Genomic DNA, 13,376 nt, shown 5'->3' on the forward strand with positions numbered 1-13,376 from the left:
TTTGTATTTCTTCTTTTCTAAGCTCATTCCTTGTTGGCAATACCCAAGAAGAGCAGGAGCAAACAGGAACTATCTGGAAATAAATGTATCTCCAAAGTTCCCCTGGAACAGTTTCTTGGAGACGTTTGTTGAGAAAATTCTTAAAATGCAGCTGCAAAATTTCCTAATCCCAGTCCCCTTTCTTGTTATGACCAATAAAGTTTTTAAGAAGATAAGCAAAACACTGAAGTAAAAGCATATAAAAATACAGACCCAAATACATTATTCCATTCTTCTGTGAAAGAGCTGTGTTTACCAGACACCCTTCACCTTCCACATTAACTACCTACAGCTACCCTATTGCTCCAGACAGGTGGTGGTTTTGAACAACAATCTGAATGATGGAGCAAGTAAAACCACTCATCTCTCTCTCAGTTGTGTGTCTCAATGCTCAGTGCTACTAAACATGGTTCTTATGGGGCTGTAGAGGCTCACCAGCACAGGATCCTCGTAACAAACTGCTGGACACAAGGTAGTTTTCTTCATTGCATTTTTACTGCTTCCATTATATGACAATACAACACTGGCAGATGTGCAACCTTGACCATTACAGTAAACTCAGAAAGTAAACTGAAATGAATTCTGGTCATGTGAATATCGACGTGATCTAAAATGTCATTGTCTCCATTCCCACTACAACAAATTTGTGATAAAGACAACAATGTCTGGCCCAGACTGTGGAACCTATCCCAAACATTTCATAGTTCTTTGCTTCTGAAAATATTTTCCTTAGACTCTTTTTTCCTCCAATAAAGTTTTATAGACTAATACTTGCCACTTTACTAAAGCTAAATTAGAAAAAGAAATCTGAAGTATATAGACTAAAATACTATATATAAAAAAATGTCAAAATAGAAAGATAAGCCAACCCTGAACAGATTTTATTTCTATATAAAATAGGCACATTAGAGCATTTAAATTCAAGTTAAACCCAAGGTACTTAGGGCTATTTTGGCTATTCTCATAAGACTGACAAATTTCACATGTGGGAACTATAAATTTGTTAAAGAAATTAAGGAATAACTGAGACTTAATTTGTTTTATTTGACTTGACTATATATATGATACATAAATCTTAAAATACTTGTTACTCAAAGCTACCTTTCTTTGCTGATGTAAAATGTCTTCTATTGAATATATTCCTTTAGTATCTTTCATCTAGGCATCCTAAAAACATGCAGAATTCCAAAATAATGTGACATACAACTGAAGCTAAATAAATAATTAAAATGCAAGTTTTGTGTACATTCCAGGATCATTCAGAAAATCCTTGTCAGAACCACAGAGGAGGTAGGGCTAGTATCAGTGAAGACCTAAGGCAGGAAGTTATGTAAGGTGTTACATGTATGTGAGGTGCTTGGCTTTCAGAATATAATCTGAAATGTAGAATGAAAACCTGGAACATCTTCCCAGTGAATGGGTTGAGCAAGATACTCCAGAGGAGCTATTCAGATAAACCCATTTTTAGAGTGTAGAGGTACTACAGCTTTTTTCTGTTTATTATTTTTATTAATAATCTGGACTGATTCTACCTTTTTTTTTTTGTTCACAATAGCTCTGTTTTCCAGCTTCTTTTAATCAATAGCTCGTGATTAGAAAGCTCTAGGATTTAAGGCAACCTCTTTGTTTGTTTTTCCTGATCATTTCCAAATGTTTCCTATGATGATTTGTTCCGAGATACATCAAGTCCATCTGCTCCTTACTATACATTGGCTCTGCTCCATTTCACATCTGATTTACATTGTTTCAGAGTTTGAATTAGTACCTCTTGTATGCTATACCACCTATTTATCATGGTTTCTGCATTTGCATCTTCTCTCTTCCACTTGTCTGAGTTAATTATTGCAATAAATAATGATTAATTCATCAAAATTAAGCACTTTTCTATATATTGCAGTGTACCTCTAAATTATATTTGAAACTCCTTTAAAAGATATTTGTGACATGTACAGAATTAATGGCTACTGGAAAGAAGACAATTAATGAAGATTATGAGGGTAACATTAATACATAGATATGAAAAAAATACAGAGCCCTGGAAAGAATGTAAACTCCCATTTGCTTATTGAAAAATAACACTGACAAGTTGTTACTGAATTTATGTCTAAAAAGCCAGTAGTTCTCTGAAAATGTTGTATAGCACTCAGAAGTACTATATCATTAGGAGGATATTTTATTTATCTTCAGGAAATAAGTATGTTTACAGGCAAGACTTCTGCCTGACCTTGACCCAGAAACAGTTAGCATTATCTCCATACAGAAGAGAAGTTAGACTCCAATGGCAGTCAGCAGTTTCAAGATGTGGTAAAACTGACACCTGGATAAAGTTTGTTAATCATAAGCACCAGCTGGGAAGAGCTCCTTAACAATGGGTCATTCAGTTTGGAACAAAATATATGAAAAGGAATTTGTGTCTGTTCATTATCCTATTTAGAAGAAAAACATCCCTATTGACAGCCAACAGCTTTTTAGTTGAAATTTAGCAGTAGGAAACCCTTAAAGAACTTACCAAAATCCAGAGTCAAAAGGCATGGGTTTTATCTATCTCCAGGCACTTCTCTTTAAACATAATAATTACTTTCTAATCCCTGCAATTATTACAAAAATTATTTATGTTGCAAATTTTTCATGTTAGATAAGGCTTTAGGATGTCTGGCTACACCTGAGGAAATTTGCTTTCCAAAGGAGCATTTCTAAACATGTTATTGATCCAGTTTTGTCATGCCCAGAACCCCAAAAACAACTAGGCAACAACAAGCTCTGAGACGCAATAGATATCAGTTTGGTTTTGCAGGGTAGCAGCCTAGAGAAACTTTTCTGATGAGTGAAATACATCTGGTAGCAAGGGAGACTCTTATATGCTGGGAATTTACTTGAAAGCATAAAATTAGCTTTTGAAGTTCTTACACCAATCCTTGGAGCTATTAAGAAGGCAAAACTTCCCTTTTAAAAGTAATTTGGCTGGTTAAATGCAGAACTATTATCAGTGAAGGATGAAGAAGCACTCACTGGAATTGCATATTTAAGGATGTAAAGTGGTTGACTGAAGGTAAGAGACCAAGATGACATTCAAACCTCTAGAATGATTCTGGGTGGTTATCTTTTACCGGTTTCACCAGTTTTAATGCATTTCATTCAATGTCTTTGCTCTCATCAACAAGACACCAGCTTTACTATATCAAGCTTTTAGATGCAAGCTAATAGATTTCAGAAAATAAAGTGTGAATTGGTAGCAGCAGCTCACTTTTCAGTCTTTGTGCAGCTGTTCTGAACTTAAACAAATAAACACAACCCCACAAAAAACAATCTTAAAATCTTTCCATTAACTATGTTGGAGTGATTGGCTTCCTAGTGGATTTCAAGAAACTGTGCAGGTGAAATCAGGAAAAGATAGTAATGAGAATACCTGCAGCCAATATTGCTGCCAGAGACTTCATGCTGTGGAATCATGGGTTCTGTATGTTCCTGAGGGCAGAACATCAAGTTTACATATCCCAGGTCATTATGTCCCTTTTTTGAATGCTTTAAGTCTTCTCCTCATATTTCTTTGGCATTCTCGCTGCTTTAGGAAATAATAATCAAGAATTAAGTTCTCAGATTTTGTGTGTTTTCCTTTATGCAGTTGATAAAATCATATTCACTGCTTTACTGACCGAGTAAGTGTCAGTGGACAAATATTTATAATTTTAAGATATCTCTGACCTGAATGGTTCCAGAAAGATGAAAGACATTTTAGATTCGTATTTTTTTTAAACTTCAGGGTTTTACCATCTCCCATTGAATATTAATTTCATGTCCAAAAGATCATCTAGAAGTTTCTCTCTCTCTCCTCTGCAGTCTATTGGTATTAAATCTATTATTCTTTATTTCAGAGATTTCTCAAATGCTTTCCATTTTGCATACTGCTATTGCAGGAAAGACAAACATTTGAATTATTATATATAAATGTTATTTGTATGGCCTATCCTAAACTAACTTGCACTTGCTAACATACTGCTGATACAGTAACCCAGATTTTTTCATTCACATTTGAAACAGCCTAGTGAGTTGCTGTCATCTCTGACTTTAGAGTACAATCTCTCTTTTTGAACATAAATAGCTAAGTCACGTACAGAAAAAAACCTCACCAAAATAGCTGGAAAAAAAAACCAAAAAACAAGTAGATGTGTTGCTTATGCAGAAACATAAATTATAATTCCCCAAATACTCAAGTTTGGAGAAGTTTGCTTGCATATTCAGCCTCATCATTATGTCTTCATTTCTCTCCCTCTAAAAAGTCATAAAGCCTCTTTTGTTCCTTGTAACTCTTTGCTGTGGAGAGATTTTATCAACGGAAACTCAATACAACCATTCCTGTCAATTTGCAACAGAAATCTCTTTCTTCCTTTCTTCCCTCTGTTTGTTGGGTTTTGGGTTTTTTTCTTTTCATGTAAACTGTTTAAAAAGGCTACTGAGATTAGATGGCTCCTTAAAGCAGTAGGCAATGCTTTCCCAGGGTGAAAGACTAATTTCCTCCTTTTCTGCTCTAGCCTTGCACCCTGCTAGCACCGTCAGACCGGAGAGTTCCCCATTAGCATCCTGAAAAGCTTTCCCTAGGTCTTCGTTTGCATGCATTGACAAGTGAAAAATGGAGTGAAACACTGAAATGTATCAGGTATGGAGGTGGGGCTTTACTCTTCAAGTATTGGAATTCCAACCTTCAAGGACAAAAATATAGTGCTTGGGGCTCGAACACAGTTACATGTGTTTTACAAAGTGTCAAGAATTACATAAGGGCAATGTTTTCAAAATATGAGTTTAAAACAAATTTAGGGGCTATTTTTATAAGCAGAATGCAATCACCCTGCCTGGAGGAAAAGCTGAGGTAGGATACAGCAGTCTGGCAAACTGGCACACTTGCCTCTTCCTCTCAGCATTGCACAATTCAGTTCAGTTTCTGCTTTCACATCAGAACATCAAACTGAGATTTCAGAACTGAGCCAATGCAGGCACAACTCATAGAGGGGAGGGGAAATAACAGCACAACTGCACAGCTGCTGGTTTTGTCCACGTTGGGCATTAAATGTTATCAGTCCCAGCAAAATGTGCTGCCAAGAGAAATACTGTAACAGCACCGAAAGGCACCTGCTCAGGGCCAGTGTTCCTCTGCCATGGATGCTCCCCGTGGAGGTCCTGGCCAGGGATGGGCTGTCCCATCCTTCTGGCACACTGTACAGCCTGCAAAGGCACTTTCTCTGGTTACTGGGTGATCACTGTGGGAAAGTAAATAATAATGAAGGTTTTATTTTCAGCTGCTGTCTTACCCAGTGAACTCCTTTGTCATATTCAAACGGATCAAAAGGAGGCCTGAAGTTTTAGCTGAAACATGAATCTGCTCTGAACCAAAATTAAGTATTCTCCTTTTCCTAAAAGGTAAAGCTAAGATTTTCATTTTTAGCCAGGCCCTACTACTAACTCCCTGTGCAATTTATTCCCTCAAACTTATATTTTATCAAATCCCAGTCTTATTCTCACACTGATTATGCCCTTGGCATGAAACTATTTCAATTTCAATTTCACAGTAAATTGTAGCACTGAACTTATTAAAACCCACTGAAAGTCCTTACCCTGTGAAATAATATTATACCCCTTTCTGATAAATAACATTAAAAATGTATGTAAACCTAAACTATGTGTTCTTCTTGCCTAGTGTGCATGCTTAGAAATCACTTGAAGTACTGTGTTTTGTGAACACATTTCATCAAACAGTGTGAGGTCTTCCTGACAGCAAAATTCTTCACAGTTGAGTCAGGATGAGTCTGCACTAGTACTAAAATACAGATGACATTCAGTATTTTTATGGGAAAATCCATAGCAATCTAATCTGGAGTACAGAGGAAAATTAATTAACACAGCAATTTAATTTAATTTAGTACAGCAGTATAAGTCAATTTCTTTTATTAGTTGTCTGGCACCTAGAAATTGTATGTTTTAGCTAAAAGACAATATTCAGCCTAAACTATCCAGCTACTCAAATACCAGAGAGCAGGAATAACAATCTTTAGATCTATGTTTTAGAGAGAGAGGCAGAGATGGAATTTTCCACAGCAAGCAGCTTCTTCTCTTGGATTTTTTTTCTGTGTAAAAAAAAAAAAATCATTAAACATAGACAACTCTTTTAAATTTCTGCTATGGTTCTTACCTCTTACAAAGACCTGTAATCAGAGTATGGTCCAGAAGCAGTCACAAAATTATCTAGGTTTCTCAGTTTAAAAAATCCAAAAAACAAACACCACCCCCATACCAACCTCCAGTTTCCAGAAGGTGGAAACACAGATTCTCTCCTGAAAATTCTTTTAAGGGAAGAAGCAATCTTATTTTAAAAAAGGTTACGATAGCTTGACAGCAGCAATAACCAGAGGTTCAATTCTGAACTGACCTGCTCACACAGGAGAGTTTACATGTGCCTGCATTTTCTGATAATGACAGTGAATGACTGTAGAGGAACAGAAGTGGCCAGTTTAATCTCTAGATAGCCCTATAAGAACATAAAAGACAAAATTATTCAGGTACTGAAATATGGTCCTGTAGCAATTGCCCAGAAATTCACTGTATTGCAAATGCAGGCCCACCAAGTATCTCACTTAAAACAGGTGGGCTATAAAAGCAGAATAGACTGGTGTCTTATTGCATAAAACCTCTTTTGAATTCATTGACCTGAAGTATCTTTGGACCTACAATTGTTCTCATTAAAACTTAAAATATTTTCCAGTGAACTCAATAGACCTTATCTGAACTAATAAAAGGATATTCTGAAAAAATAATACACAATGTAGTTGGCATTTTTTCTCATCTTCCCTTTATTGTTTTCCTGCAGCCTTTCATATAGATCTCCCATTTAATCAACACAGAGTGGGTGAGGATTTTCTGCAGAAAGATTTGTTCCACATTGAAATAAACATCTAAGGCAAGAGACCCTGGAAACATCTCTCTTTGCTGATCATGGAGGGAGTTTAGATAACCAGTTTAAACACAAGATACAGACAGAAATTCAGTTCCAGATTCTTGTGTTCCTGTTAGAGTTAATGAAAATTGACAGCTCCATTCAGTTGTCCCAGCTTAGCACCCAGTGCTTTTTAAAATGACCTAGGTAAGACATTCTGCCTCTCTGCTGGCTGCCTGGCCAGCACAGCACAGCTGTCCTCTGAGGCCTCACCCACATTTGTTGTACCTGAGTAGATTCTCCTGACATCCTGAGTCCTCTGAAACAGCCTATTTTACGCCCATCTTTGTTCATACAACTGGATTGAGCCTCTATTAACCCTAGTAAACAAAAGGTGAGACTCAGTTACCCAGAGTCAGGCTGTCAGTGCCAAATGAGATGGCCCTTGGCACCCAAGGCTGTCACCATTGGGGACTGGCAGATTGAGTCCATGATATTCTGCAGCAGCAGCTGAAGCTGTGTAGAATAATTGAAAAAGTTTAAGTTGAGGAAATATTTACCGTCTCAAAAGGTCTGCTCAGGCAGCTGAACTTTCCCCTTCCCTGGACCTCAAGAGCTATTCAGCAGATGAAAAGTAATTCTAGATACTGGGTTTAACACACGGTAACACCTTACTCAGATACAGAGAGTAGGCTAGGCACTTAAATACAGGTGTTTGAATACAGGGTTTGATCTGTAAATTCATTAATTTTAGATGGGATGTAGCTCACTGCAATTGCTTTATGCAGATGAAGTTATATATAAACCTTTGCTGATCTTGCAGCACTTGCCGTGATTAGAATTTGCAAAGTATACACGTTTCCACTGTCAATTATAAAAAGAATACCTCACAAAATATGCACATTATTTAAGACTATTTTACTCTCTGGCATTGTGATAGTTCTGGTTTGTCAGCATTTCCCTTTATCTTTTATATATCCAAAGTTTCTCAGAGAGGTTTTCAGCATGATAGTAACTTCTTTTCAAGTTAAATTACACCCTGCTTTGCTTGTCATTGGCCTAAATACATTTTTAAGCAAACACTGTAAATCAGGGAAAACATTTTAACCTCAGGCAGTTTAATTCTTCAAGACACATTTTTGGCATAACAAAACAATTTGGGCTAGAAACAGAAATTTGGCATCACAATTTTAGTTACTCCTGAAGATTGGATTAGCCTGAATTATCCTTTTAGAAGCTGTGAGCCAAAAATTTCTTTTTCCAGTTGGGTTGAAACTATTTGGAGGGTTAGATTCTTTTTTTTTTTTTTCCAAAAGTCAAAGTTAGTAACTTGAAAGCCTAAAAATTCTCTCATCTTCAAAATTCAAACTTACTAAAAAAATTACAGTAGTTTCAGACCCTTTTTAATTTCATTGATTAATTTTGGATTACACTCTTATTTTCTTGCCTGATGGTGCCTTAGATGTATAGACAAATGCCAGTGGGGTACACACTAATCACTGGACTCCAAGTTAGGAATTCTATGAAAAAAAACCAAAGATTATTATGGCTGTTGGAATGGGAAAACTAGAAAACTAATCTATATTAACTGCTTGCAGATATAAAGAAAAGGTCTAGGATATAAGTACCAGTCACATTCCTCAGCCATAATACTTTGCTTGCAGGGTTATAGAAAGAAACATCTCAGGCCTTTCTCTTGGATGAGTTGGGTAAGGGTCCTGACTACCCTCCCTTGTTAGGATGCACAGGAGATGTGATGTATTAACTTAATTGTTGCAGCAGAAGCACAGAAAGATACCATGGGGAAAAGTGTTGTCTTTTTTCCTCCTCACTTCTAAAGAAAAAAATAATGTTTTGACTGGGCCAAAATAATTACCTCTGGACACTGTGTCCTGAATGCTACATCTATTCTTTTCTATTTTAATTCTCACTGTGTGGCTTCAGCTGAGCAACCAGCATGACACAACTTCACACGTAACCAATAAAATAAAACTGATACAAGCAAGGACTCCACATCCACAGCTATATAATCTAATCCTGTGTCTGTGCTTAGATAGCCAACAAGCATTCCCAAGGGGTCCTGAGACATTTTCTGTTTCTGCAGTTTATTCAACAGGATGAGAAGAAAAGTCTCAGTGTTTACTGAAGCCCTGAAGGAAGTTCATAGCAGGAATTGCTGATCTCCTTTGAAAGGATGTGACTGCAAGTGCTGGGGAGTTTCTCCCTGTGTGCGGCTCACAGTGACTGGAGTCACGGCTCCCAACCACCAAATGCTCTCTTTCCATGCTGCCTCTTCGGAGCCCAGCTCCTCCCAGAATTCCCCTCAGCTCTCATCCACATCCAGCTCACTGCCAGCTACTTTTGGCAACTTGCATTTTAGAGGCACCAGGTTGCTTCAAAACAGATAACTTTTTGTGAACAGTGGATTTGTCCTGAAAGAATTACACTTTCAGCATTAAAAAAATTTCTTCCAATATGTATGGATAATCACATTTCCTAAATGGGATAAATGGCAGCTGGCCCCTTTGCTAAAGCCCCTGGCTGGAAGACACAGAAACTTTCCAGAAGAACCACGCTGTCACAAGAAGTTCAGTAGTTTTGCAGCTGAACCTAAACTCCTTCTCAGTAGGTATTTATTATCTGTGATAAGCAACTGTATCACCTCTGCTGAAGACCTAAAACAGTTTGTAAATAAGTCTAGCCATATCAGCTTCATGTATGGGAGACTGAGACACATCATTTTTCAATTACCGTATGCCGTATTCATTCATGTGTAATTTTTGTCTTTTAGAAAGCTGTTTTCTTAATATGGAGGAAAACCTATCCAACCAAAATCATTACAGTATTGTATCACTCTGCAGCAAGTGAATCTAATAAGAAATCTCTTGAATCAATTTTGAAATTCCCCTGAAAAGTCCATATCAAGCATTATCTCTGACATTCTAGGCTACCTTAATACAGCTATAATTTTCCTTCTGACTCCTGGGGGATTTTCATAAGCACCAGGAAACTCCTGGCTCAATCCTATTTTTTTCATTCCAAGATTTAGTCTGGGTCTTACTGAAATTACCCAGGATGTTTGCATCAGTAAGGCAGGAAACATTTTATGCTATCCCCACAAACTATGCGATAGGGAAATTTGTCAGCCAGGCTTTCCAGGAATGATTGCATTGATTTATCTTCAGTGTGGTATGTCTCAACAAGATTTCTCCAAACACTTCATTCTTAAGGCTATTTCCCTTTAAGATACTCCTGACATCTGCAGCTTTTACAGCTTGAAGGACTAGAAGGCTGATCCTCAGATGGTCATTACTCCACAAACAGTTGTGGTTTTGACGTTAGCCCAGTTATGGGCTACACACTGTGAAGTCCCAAATCTCTGCATCAGAGACTGGAATTCTCCTTTTGGAGTACAATTCTTCTGACTTTCTCTAGCACTTTCTTGGTTTATTTTGCTTAGTTTCTTGTTACACTTTTAAGAGCCAAAAAGGGGCTCTCTTTATCCTTTCCCATGAGCTCCCTACATGTCACACTTGTTCTCTCCTGTGCCTGTCCTCCCAGAAATTTCTCTTCTGTGGCAGTTGGTTATGTTAGGTATGGAGGAAAAAGAACAGTATCTCCTGGGCCCCTTGACTCCAGGGCAAATCTTTCATGGCAGCCCCAGTCACTGCTTGTCCAGGAGGGCTGTGGCAAGAGAGGTAAGAAAGGTGTGTGGACTCTGTAGAGAGCCCTCTTGGGAGGCAGGGGCCTCCATAAAAGTAGAGCTCTAAGCACCAGGAGAATAGTGTCTGGGATATGTCCCATGCAAACTAACCAAAAAACCAAGGATATATCCTAACTCCACAGCAAATTCAGCCCTTTTTTCCATTACAGATTTTACAGCTTGAAATGGTTCCTCTTTTAATCTGGAATCTCCTCAGTAAGACATAGTGGAATTTATCCTGAGATGTGAAGGGAGAATTTTTGAAAACTCAGGCTTGGCAGCTTCATTTGGAAAAGCTTTACTGCCATAATGCCCTGGGAGAATGATAGAGAAAATGTAGGCTGTTAAAAATTAAAAAGATAAATAATGTAAACAAGCTGATTAAATTCTGTAACCTCTTCAACTCCATGACTCTAGGGTGGCTTATGTCCCCTTCAAATGAATGGATTCTACAATCTCAGAGAAGGAAATTAGAGTTGGCTAACAGAAAACCCCCAAGCAATTTGCAGTAAAATAAGTCACAAACATCTAAAGAGAAATTGTTGCTTTATTTTATGCATCTCATCTACTATTTTGGTGATATTCCTCATTATTACATGGTGTAAAATATGATAAGTGATTACAGACAAGGCTTTACAGAATGCAGGTAATTTTTTCCTACCTAGTTATCTGATCCTGTTTAAAGGAGATTTGAATGATACCATGCCAAAGCGCTTTCCAGGGTAATTTTATCCATCCCAATTTAAAATACATTAAGATATAATACGACAAAATTCCTATTCTGTCCTATTTCAAAATTTCTGAGTTGCAGTGTCCTCAAATTAAGGAAAGTATGAGGGATAAAACTTTTTTCAGCCACTCCTTTATAGCATGGGCTTGTTTTCATGAAGATTAATGGGTGTGACTCCATATAATAAGGTAGAAGAGAGAAAGTAAATATAAACTACTAAATATGCCACAGGTTATCATTTTCACATGTGTGAACTTAGAAGAGGCATGGGATATTTTGTGTCTGTCTCCTTTGCCAAAAGTTTTGTCAGGTTGGAAAGTCTTATCTTTTCTGAGGTGTTCCAAAGTACCTACAAAATGTCAACACCCTGCCTGCTGTGTCTGCCTGTGCAAGCACAGACTCAGCTGGAGACCTGTCTTTGGTGTCACTCTTAACATGTTTGATACACCCTGTGGAGGGCAATATAATGAAAACATACGGTCACAGGGATCCTTGGGATCCTTGAGGTTCAGAGGAGCTCTGTTGCAGGAGGACACCAGAGCCAGTGAAGGTGCAGGCAGCTGGCATTATTGTCTAAGGTAAGAGGTACAGGTGATGGGATGTCATAATCTGAACATGCCAAAATGGAATATGTGTACCCATGGCAGTGGAATAAAAGAAAGGCAACTTCTCTTTCCCTCAGGAAAATGTGGGGGAAATCATCACTGAAAGAAATCTATGCTAATCTTGAGCAATTATTTCAGAATCATAGAATCACAGACTATTCTGAGTTGGAAGGGACCCAAAAGGATCATCATAACAGCAAAAGAGGTGAGGCAGAGTAGAAATGCACCTACAGATTTACACCAACCTATCGAACACAATTCTAGAGACTCACACCAGTGTTGCAGAAGTGCACACTTTGCTGTGGAAAGAGAATGATAATTACTGCTTTGGAGGACTTGAATCAGAGAGGAACATGATGCAATGAACTGACATGTCTTGTGAAACTGTCAGTCTTGTTTTCTTCCAATACCATGAATACACAAGGTGCAACCTCTGTCACAGTCAGGAGAACAACTGAGAAGGGTTGAAATATTCCACTAAGAATCAAAGCAGCAGAGAGACTTCAATGAGTTCAGTCCCCTGTCATTGCTGGCAGTCACATAATGTAACCCCATAGGTTTATAATTGATCAAGCTCTATTTTTCAGCTAATTAGATTTTTTTTTGCCTTAATACCTCCAAGTAAAAAGTTATTATGGATCTTCACTGTAATAATGTCTAGAAGTGTTCTAATTATCACTATAAGCGTTTTTACAGCCAGGTTATCTAAGCTCTTTAACCCAAATAACACTTTTCCCCACCATGGGATTTCCTTGGTTAATACATTTATAAAGACAAATCATAGCTCTTTTCATACATTAGTGGGAACATACACCAAGTCATTTGCTCATTTGTTTTCTTGCTATTTACACATGATATTCTTAACAAGGGGGAGTGGGAATGTGAGAGGTGGGGATCTGGGGACACAGTCTGCTTTAAACTTGTTATGAGTCACAAGGTTAAACCTCTGCTCATCACTCAGAAGAGAAGTACCTCTGGGATCCTCCCTTTCTAAACTTGTAGAGTTAAATAGTTCAGACAAAACTCTGATCTCCAATTGACTGAATTGCACTAGATGCCTTTGATATAAATATTACTTTGATATAAATTAGCAATGAGCCAGCCACTGTTACTGTCATTTTAAACTCATGGGAATGACTTTTTACATGTACTGTGCTTTTTGTCATGTATTTCTTTTCTCAGTCGAGTTTGTTTGATCTTCATTTAATTGCAATAATAGAGGGAAGAGAAACCTGAACTGTCTTTCCTATTCAGTGTTTAAAGCATTTGTATAATTTCAAGCACATAAGACACAATATCATATTGTTAACACGTGCTCTTATGAATTCTTTGAAAACCAACCTAAGCAGCAATGTTTAGACATTGTTTACACAGAGA

At 37.5% G+C, this 13,376-nt stretch overlaps 1 long non-coding RNA gene across 1 annotated transcript; it reads right to left on the bottom strand.

Annotated features, from left to right (window-relative positions):
• Positions 1-5,990: 5,990 nt before the first annotated feature.
• On the bottom strand, positions 5,991-11,947 carry LOC128804307 (uncharacterized). Its single transcript, XR_008436008.1, has 3 exons — positions 11,873-11,947; positions 6,458-6,556; positions 5,991-6,155 (listed from the first exon to the last, which is right to left on the bottom strand). It is a non-coding gene; the product is annotated as an uncharacterized LOC128804307 (long non-coding RNA).
• Between the last annotated feature and the right edge of the window lie 1,429 nt (positions 11,948-13,376).

The sequence above is a fragment of the Vidua macroura genome, chromosome 2 (genome assembly GCF_024509145.1).
Source record: "Vidua macroura isolate BioBank_ID:100142 chromosome 2, ASM2450914v1, whole genome shotgun sequence".
NCBI classification, from domain to species: domain Eukaryota; kingdom Metazoa; phylum Chordata; class Aves; order Passeriformes; family Viduidae; genus Vidua; species Vidua macroura.